Below are 9,316 nucleotides of genomic sequence, written 5' to 3'. Positions count from 1 at the left end.
ACCTCATATGGAAGTCTTTCAAAAAATGTAGATTGGCACATCTGTATGTTAAATATAAAGCCACCACAGAAAATCAGCTAGCTTAGCATAACAATTGTAAACTGGGGAATGGTTTGCCTGATTTGTCAAAAGGCAACACAATGAGACAGCAAGCTAAGCTAAGCTAGTCGGCTGCTGGCTTTCCTGTAATTGTCAGACATAAGAGAGTGGTATCGATCTTCTCAGCTCTAGCCACAAAAGTGACTGCATTTTTTGAAACTATTTCTCTAATGTTTAGTAGTTAACTATTTCCTGGTTCAACCTTGCAACAACAGTTCGGATTAACCTAGATAACATGCTTGACTCTACGGTCTGCACAATGTCTGGAGATTTGAAAGGCCCCCCAGAGGAAGTTGCTGCAAAGCAAACACTATTGATTTATTATTCAATTTTTCATAATCCCCCTAACGTTTTCCTTGTTTTCTCATGCTATGGTCATTGTTGTTTTTTACTGACACAAATGTCTCTGTAACCGATTATGCCAATTTTAAAGGTAATTAATAGTCATCATGTCCAAAAACAGCTGAAACCAATAGTCTCATCAGCAGCAGTAGTGTCATGGCTGATTTATGGCTTTGCGTTTAACACTTCCTCACAGGCCTGCAAAGCACCGCACACAGCGAGCTCCAGGTATCCCTCTCCTCGGAGGTTACTGTATGTCTAAGTCAGGACCCCTTCAGCTGCATGTCAGTCGTGGAGACGATTCACAGACATGTGTGGCTTCCAGCAGCCGTCTATCAAACTTAGTTGCCGATAGTTTCAAATATACATGTATTCAGTATAACTAGACACAGATGTTGGGAGAAACTCTGCAGGATCTGACATGCTGTCTAAAACACGAACAGCACGGATTGCAGAGAAGTATAAACAAAGTGCCATTCCCCACAAAGCGCTGAAATAAACTGAAATATCAGCTCTTAAATGTCATGCCTTTCCATACATGCGGCTTTACTTTATTATCATGAAGGGAGGGGAAATGATATCAGCCCTGCTGGGTGCATCTTAATGGGGAAGATTAGGAACCGATAAAAGCAGCTCACTTTAATTTCAGCTACCTCTGCCAAAGTGCCCTTGAGCAATGCATTAACAGCGGTATGTTGTTGGTTAAATAGGCTGCAAAACAGTTGCATGCATTGCACCTACTGAGTTGGTTGAAGTTAACCAAATGACTGCAGTGTTCATTTTTATTTATTTGTTCATGTTGACTCATCAAGACTATACATTTAAAATAAAAGAATCAGAATAAAAATAGGATGACAAAACTTGTTACGCAGTAATTTGCAAACACAAAAACGAAGAAGATACATATATTGTGTTGAAGAATATAAAAATACCATCTTGTATTCTTATACTGTCGCTCAAAAATCTGTTTATGTCATCAGCCAAGAAAATCTCTTATTAAACAAAGTACATTTCCTTGGAACATAGTAACTAAGGCCATGTTTACACGGAGACGAAAACGAAAATGAACCTGAGTCGATATAAAAAAAGTCTTCCGTCCACACGGAATCGGCTCAAGAAACGTGTCCGTCCACACGAGACCGCTCGACCCGCTGGAGACGCTGTAGTACATATGCCGGGCCTGTAAGTGGCGCTGTACTTCCGCCACAAAATACACCAAAAGCAGCGAAGAAGATCCCCCGAGCATGGTTGCCTGGTTGCCCTTCTGTTTATTCTCCGCGGTGGATTTAGCAACATGTAGTTCATGTAGTTCTCCATGTCCACTTGTTGCTGATGGTTGTGGTAGAGGAGCTGTAGATTTTTGCACTAACATCTATAGCATGGTCAGTAGCGTCTGGAGCACGAAAGCAACCCTGTGATCCGCCATTGTTGTTGTTGGGGAAACACATCAGCAATGACGCGGGTGACGCGGGGGTGAGCAGCAGAGTTGGGGAGAGGCGGGGCTATGGCGTCATCGTTATCAGGAAATGATCGTATAGAGAGGCGAAGTCCCTCCCTTTCCGGGGGACCTCCATGGGACCTTATTTCGGAAAAAGTATGTATTGAAGTCAATAGCGAGAGAAAGATTATCTTTCGATCCCGTTTGAATTGTGCCACGAATTACACATATGATGTTTGTCAATTTAAAAGATAATTTTGCAAGTCAAAAAAATAAAAATGTGTCGTAAAACTGTGAAGTAACACTTTAGGGGAGTTAGTCGGTTCCGTAAGAGCCAGCATGCGGGACCGGGATTCTGGGATTTGTAGTCTTTCTAGTTGCGTATTTTTCATAGTCTTATATTTCAACAGTTTTACGACAAAAAATTCGTGGCACAATTCAAACGGGATCGAAAGATAATCTTTCTCTCCCCATTGACTTCAATACATCATTTTTCCGAAATAAGGTCCCATGGGTCGGAAGTAGATGGGCGTGACTTCGCCTCTGTATAGGACGTACACACGGAGCCGTTTGGCCCCCCAGAGCGTTTCGTCCGCAGATCTACCCACCTTGGGAGCCGTTATCGTTTGAATGCTCCGTTTCCGCGGTTCCGTTACGGCCTCGTGTGGACGAACCGTCCATACGATAGACAGAGAACTGTAGCGGATACAACCCGTTTCGTCTCCGTGTAAACGTGGCCTTAATAGCACTTTTTGAAAATGTTCAGATTATGACCTAATTTAAGAACAGTTATTTACCAAAAAAATTTTTTTTTTTCAACACATAAATGTATTAAACAATCCAGAGATCCATATCCTTAAATACAAGGCTTATCTTAAATGCAAAGTATTCTTATTTTGGATTCAGACATAAATAATACAAATGGTAAATAATAATAAATTGATAACCAAAATTCATTAAGATTAATCTTGCTTAACCATTTTCAGTGAATGTTTTGGCTTCTCATATAACATCTACATTTCTGAGCTCTCGTGTAAAATGTCTTTTATCTATGTTTCACCTTGTCTGATTTACTTTGCAATAACATCTGATCACTAGTTTTGACAGAGGATGAAAGCGGTGGGCAAAGCTGAAACAGACCGTGGTGATGCCAACGGCCCTCGCCTCATGTTGTGCTTCAGCAGGTCAAGCAGAAGAAGTAGGTCAGCTGATGATTGAAACTGGGTCAGGTCGGCCTATCTGAAGCCCTTGAGCCAGCCAGTGATGGTATTAAATGTAGGATGCCCTCATTAACAAACAATAACGTTGACTCCAGGATTATCACCCTATGATCCTACTTGATGACTAAACCTAAGTGTCATTTTGACTGCAAAAACTAGAGACTTGCTTGAGGAAGGAATGAGATTAAGGTTCATTTACATTTTTAGATTTCAGGCATTTAGTGAAAGCACTAAGCTTCAATTATTAAAGCAGAAGAAATACATGCAGCCAATAGTATTTCCAATTTGCAATATTATTATTAAATGACTGGGCTAGGTTGTCCTGTATTTACATGTATTCAAATGCAGGGATCATATACATGTAAAGAAATAGTCTCTATACACAAACCAAAAGTTTCAATGAATTCACATCTTGCATAGCACTATTTTCCTGACACTATATGATCTAATATAGTCCTGAAACGGGTTAGGGAATTAATTAGAAACATCTTAATTTCTTTTTTTCCCAAGTGTTCAATGAATACCTCATGTCTCTGCATAAATGTAAAGCTACTGACCGCAGCGTGTTAGCTTAGCTTAGAAAAAAGACTGGAAATAGGGGAAGAGGCTTGCATGTCTCTGTCCCTCAGGTTGAAACAATATTTTGGTAAAAACAAACATAATATAATGAAGCACATTTTTTACATTTGAACTGAGCAAACTAAGATTGTAAACAGTCTTAAAGCTAAGCTAATATGCTGCATTCATAGCTTCATATTAGCTGTACAGACATGATGTTGATATCTCTCTTCTAATCTTACTCTCACCAAGAAAGCAAATTTCCCTAACTATTAATGTAAAATAAATGCTTAAAGGAATATTTAAAATGATTATTTGGTCAGTGTCTGGCATACACTAAGCTAAGCTTTGCGCAGTGAAGATACAGTTGAGTATTTTCTCTGCAGTTCAGGTTGTTCAGATGTCCTACTTCATTAATCAGTGTGTTCAACCACTAAGAAAAGCCTTACTTCCTGTGGTATTCACTTAAACACATTTGTGATTGTATTGGCTCTGAGAGTGTGCTTTTACCACAATGTTCTCCTTCTCTATGGTTTCTGAGAAAGCAGCCAGAAGGGCTATTCACTGCTGAAATAAGTCAACCCATCAGAGAAAACCATGTATCTCCAGCAGCTATGTGTCATTATGTATTCCCTGAACTTCCTTTCATAGCTCTGTGGCTGTCCTTCATGGTGTTTCCAGATTTGAAAGACATTCAACACATCTGTGATTTTCATCCTTCGTTAGATAAAGCAAACAACCTAAAGGTAGAGCGTCAGAGCTGAAACCACAAAGATATGGCTCCACTTGATTGGTTTGATTTGATGCTCGATTCAATTTCTTACCAGCAGTAAACAAGCTGGAGGGAACACATCAAGGGGAAAAAACACTCTTGGTTGTCATGACAAGTCATGGAGATGGGCTTGATGGCATTGTTTGTGTGCAGCAGCAGCCGAAATGTTGGCAAGAATGACCTTTTTTTCTTTTCCCGGTTAAGTTCTGCATTTCTACGATGATTGGTCTTTTCCAGTGGTGCCAAAAACAGTAGGGTGGTGCACTGCAAGCTCAATCAAATTAGCTCTCTGTACATTTAATACACCAACATTTTTTAAAGAACACTTGGTTTCCATGCAGGACATGACTTTCCACCACATCATTTTGCTGCCTATAAATGCAGTGACATTTTGTCCTCCAGCTAATACAAGTTCCCCATACACAACCAATTATTTCACTTCTCAAGGTCATTTAATTCTTCAATCCAGAAATAAAGACATTTTTGGCCAGCCCTCGGCACTGAATAAATCATTTTAATAGCGCACCCTGACAGTTAGGATCTTTTAGTGGCTTTCATGCAGCTTTGAGCCAAATGTCCTGGCTAATTATTTTTGATCCGGGGGATCTCCTCATCACACGTTTGTTTGCCCTTTAAAAATAAAAAGGTGAATAGTGCTTGATGAAAGATTGTTATCAACCAACTGAATTTACTCAGGTGTGTTTGTTCTTCATGCAAGGGGCTGCAGGCGAATAACACGCCCATCAAACGTGCACGCAACATTTCATCACACAAGATTCACACATGTTGATAGACGTGCCTGTACACAGCAGGCACTTTGTCTACTTTACATTGAAGCAAATGAATTATGATTAACGCTAATGATAACATCAACAAATATACTCTTCAGTTTCAAATATCATGTTTACCGCAAACTGTTTAGTTGGTTTAGTTTCTAAACAGTTACAAGAAAGATGATTATTCTTGACAAGGGTAAAGAAAATCCCCTTTTTTCCCCCACAAAACACAAACCAATGCATCATGTACAACCTTTGCTCAAAGGTCATACAGTTGCTTGTGTCTGCTACATATAACTGTTGGCTAAACTGACAGCCAGCACTCTTACAAAAACAAAATTGACTGATGAATTACATCGCTTTTGTGAAGCTCAATGCCATCCATTTGCTGCCACTAACGGTACTGAGTACTTTTAATCTGATCAGTATATTCCCTGTAATGTCAATACAGTTTTTAAAGGGCTTAAAGAATGACAAACATCCTAGAAAGCCCGGGGGGGCGCCTGTGCCAGATATTCTAGGAAAACTGTATTTTAATGGATGCCTCATCCATAAAACATGGAATTATCTTTGGGCTATTGTTCATCTAAAAGCACACTGACGTATTAAGACAGGACATGGACTGTCCTTATATAATCTATGGGAATTTGTTTGTTTTTTGTCTCCTAGTGACACCCCCACGTCTTTGTTGCTGACGATAAACCAAGTCATTTTGTTTCCTGACCCATGACTGTATTTAGATAAGTTGGTTTTTCAGTGTTTTTTGTGGTCTGCTGTGTTTGGTACAACACAGTGAGTGTTTTGTTTGAGCATTTGTAATGTGGTCGGCACTCACACGAGAGACATGTCCAGTGGAGGGTGGATGGGTGATGTTAGCGAGCATGTGAACTGAGCAAGCTTCTACTGTACAACTGATTGAAGATCTCTGCATTTTTGTGTAAAATATATGTGTCTCAGCAGTTCTAGGAAAGTCTAATCCTACTTTCTTTCTCTTTTCAACTTTCTCTTAAATTTCCATCCGTATGTGTTGGTGTATTTGCATTGGGAGAAACCTGGGAAGGGCCATTGTCTGGACAAACGAGGCAGACAGACAGATGAAGTTGCCAAAATGTGACCAACGGAGAGGAAGGCAAGGTTAAAAACAAGGGAGGAAGAGAAAGCAGAGAGTACTTGGACGATGGAGAGAGACGGGGCCCCTGACCTGACCACACCGACACACTCGGGTCCCTCTCTCCTTGCCAGCTGTACATTGTGGTCTAGCGGAGAGGACACACTCGCACACACATATACTTATCTACGCATGCTGGCGATGAGGACATACTTGGCGTGTGTGTGTGTGTGTGTGTGTGTGTGTGTGTGTGTGTGTGTGTGTGTGTGTGTGTGTGTGTGTGTGTGTGTGTGTGTGTGTGTGTGTGTGTGTGTGTGTGTGTGTGTGTGTGTGTGTGTGTGTGTGTGTGTGTGTGTGTGTGTGTGTGTGTGTGTGTGTGTGTGTGTGTTTGGATGTGACAGCCCATCGATGCGTGCTAAAGAGAGTGTGGAAGCTACCAAAAATCCAACCGTCTGTGTTTGTTTTTCTCCCAGGCTTTGTGCCTTTGTGCTTATGTCCCTGAAACCTGTATGCACATCTGTGTGTGTATATGTATATTTACACGCCTGCTGGAGTGTGCTGGTGCTCATTTCCATCTGTTTTCCTTGCTCAGCAGCATAAGCGGGCAGGATATTGGTGTGTAGACTGTCCCCATGTACCAATCCATCATCTCAGCCTCTTCACTGCGTCTCCACATGTGTGTTACGTCTGCGAATCATTAGCAATGTCGAGCACAAACGGAGTAATTAGGAATAAGTGCTCAAAGGTGCAACCGTTGGACCCCGCAACCCCCCAAAGATCCCTTCCCACAATCCTTTGCCACATTCTCATGCCTGCAGTTCCCACCACTGGAGCCTGACTGTTACCCAACGCGCACGTCTCTGCAAATAGAAATGGTGCTGCTAACAGGCGATGTGGGCACCCTGTGTTTTCAGAGCGGGCCCCAGTGAGTGCTGACTGGCCCTTGGAGGGGTTATTTTTACTGTGCGTGGAGTTCTGTTGGACTGGCAGAGAGAGGTGCAGAAAATGAAGCATGGTCAAAGAGAAGGAGGGGAAAGTTCCCTCTTAACGCAGCAGTTTGTGATGTTTGTGTTTCATTCTCAGTTTGTGTAGTGCACATGGTTGTGTTTATGTGTATCTGTGGCTGTGTGCGTACATTTGACTGTAACCAAACGCGGGTGGGCTTTTACAGTATGTGTGCTCTTTGTTTAGGCAAGGAGAACTGCCTGTGTTTGTTTGTACGACTGTTGTGCGTGTTTGTGTCTCCATTTCTAGGAAACAGGCTTTCCTTGGCAAAGCCAGCAAATCTGCTGTAACCTCTGTAACCCCCACCCACCACAACCATCATCACCACCTCCACCCTTCCTCACCCTCCAAGAGAGAAGCTGGGATTCGATACTCCGCAGTCTGAGGAGATGAGCGTGCCAGCATCCGTAACGGGCGGTTACGTATTGTAACCCTGGTTATATAAGCACAGGCGGAGCCCTCTACTGGACTCTATGGGTACTACCCTTAACCATGCTATGCGAGCATTCACATACTGAGTTGCATAAACGTAGCCGGCCAATCGGGGCGAGCCTACCTGAATGCGCGCGCAGGCCCACAGTATATAAGGTGGCTACGCCTCCTGCCTGTCATAATACACCCTCTTCAGCGAGCGGCATAGGAAAGACAGGGCCCCTAGGTAGAGGGCTCCGCCTGTGCTTATATAACCAGGGTTACAATACGTAACCCCCCGTTATATTTCACACAGGCTCTGCCCTCTACTGGACTATATGGGTACAGTGGGTGGAGCCCTGATGGATAAATATTGAGGAAGGCGAGGAGCGTCCTCCAGTCCTGTACGGGGTTTACAGCATACTACGTTTCCCGGGTCCCTAAGGCGCATGGGAACACATAAGCGCACTATGTCCCAGGGGGGGGGGTCAGATGCCTACTGACAGACAGAGCGGTCAGCTCGGACACTCTTTTGGCTGAAGTCAAGGCAAGCAGCAAAGCTGCTTTCAATGACAGCCTTCAGGGAGGAGCGCTCCAGAGGCTCAAATGGTTCTGTGACCAGAGCCTCGAGCACCAACGGCAGGTCCCATTGCGGGGAGGAGGCGTGCACCACTGGTTGCTGTCTCCTGACCCCCTGCAAAAACCTGCCGCCAAATCCCTCATGGCAGGACGAGATGGCTGCTGCATACACCTTAATTGTGGAATGCAAGCCCCCTGTCCACCAGCATCTGTAAATAGGACAGAATAGAGCCAATGTACATGATAGAGTCTCTAGACTCCTTTCTTCACACCACCGCTGGAATCCCAACCACTTCGTCCTGTAACAGGCTGTGGTAGATCCTGCTCTTGCTGCCTGGATAGTCTGAATAACTTTGTCAGACAGTCCCTCCCGTCTCAGCCTGTCCCTCTCAGGAGCCAAGCCTGGAGAGGTTGGCCCAGAGTGGGTAACGCCCCTATTGCACCTGCTTCCTGAGACAACGCCCCCCAGACCTGAGGAACCGTCTAGGGCTGGCCCACCATCATCTGTGTCACCTCTGCGTACCACGGCGCCAAGCGGCGACCTGGGGCCACTAGGATGACTGACAGACGTTCTCGTCTCACCCTCTCCAACGCTGTGTTTCACATTCAACGGTGAAACGCATTAATCGGAGCTATTATACCAGGCAAGGTGTGTTTTCTGACAACAGCACGCCGGCAATAGCGTCTCTTGAACCCGCACAGTGCTTTGACAGCACTTTCTGCGGTTTATTCCACTCACGTGCGCGCGCCCACCTGCTGCTTCCTTTACTGGAGTTTACAGCGGGGCGGCGAGTGTGGGACAGTGTTCTGTCCTCTGAGGATGAGCAAGAAACAGCATACGCCAAGCTGCGACTACTCCTCATCCACGTGACCAAGGAAATCGATCCAAAGAGCCCTTCCGTAGACACAGGGGCTCCCAGGAGATCCTCACTGTCTTTTTGGAAAGTGCCATTCGGCGTGATCCCCCAGGGACATCACACGGCAAGCAGCGGCGGCCACACCGTAGAC

This window comes from Trematomus bernacchii, unplaced genomic scaffold, assembly GCF_902827165.1.
Source record: "Trematomus bernacchii unplaced genomic scaffold, fTreBer1.1, whole genome shotgun sequence".
Classification (NCBI taxonomy): Eukaryota; Metazoa; Chordata; class Actinopteri; order Perciformes; family Nototheniidae; genus Trematomus; species Trematomus bernacchii.
The sequence above is the reverse complement of the archived record's forward strand: the minus strand, read 5'-3'. Positions refer to the sequence as shown.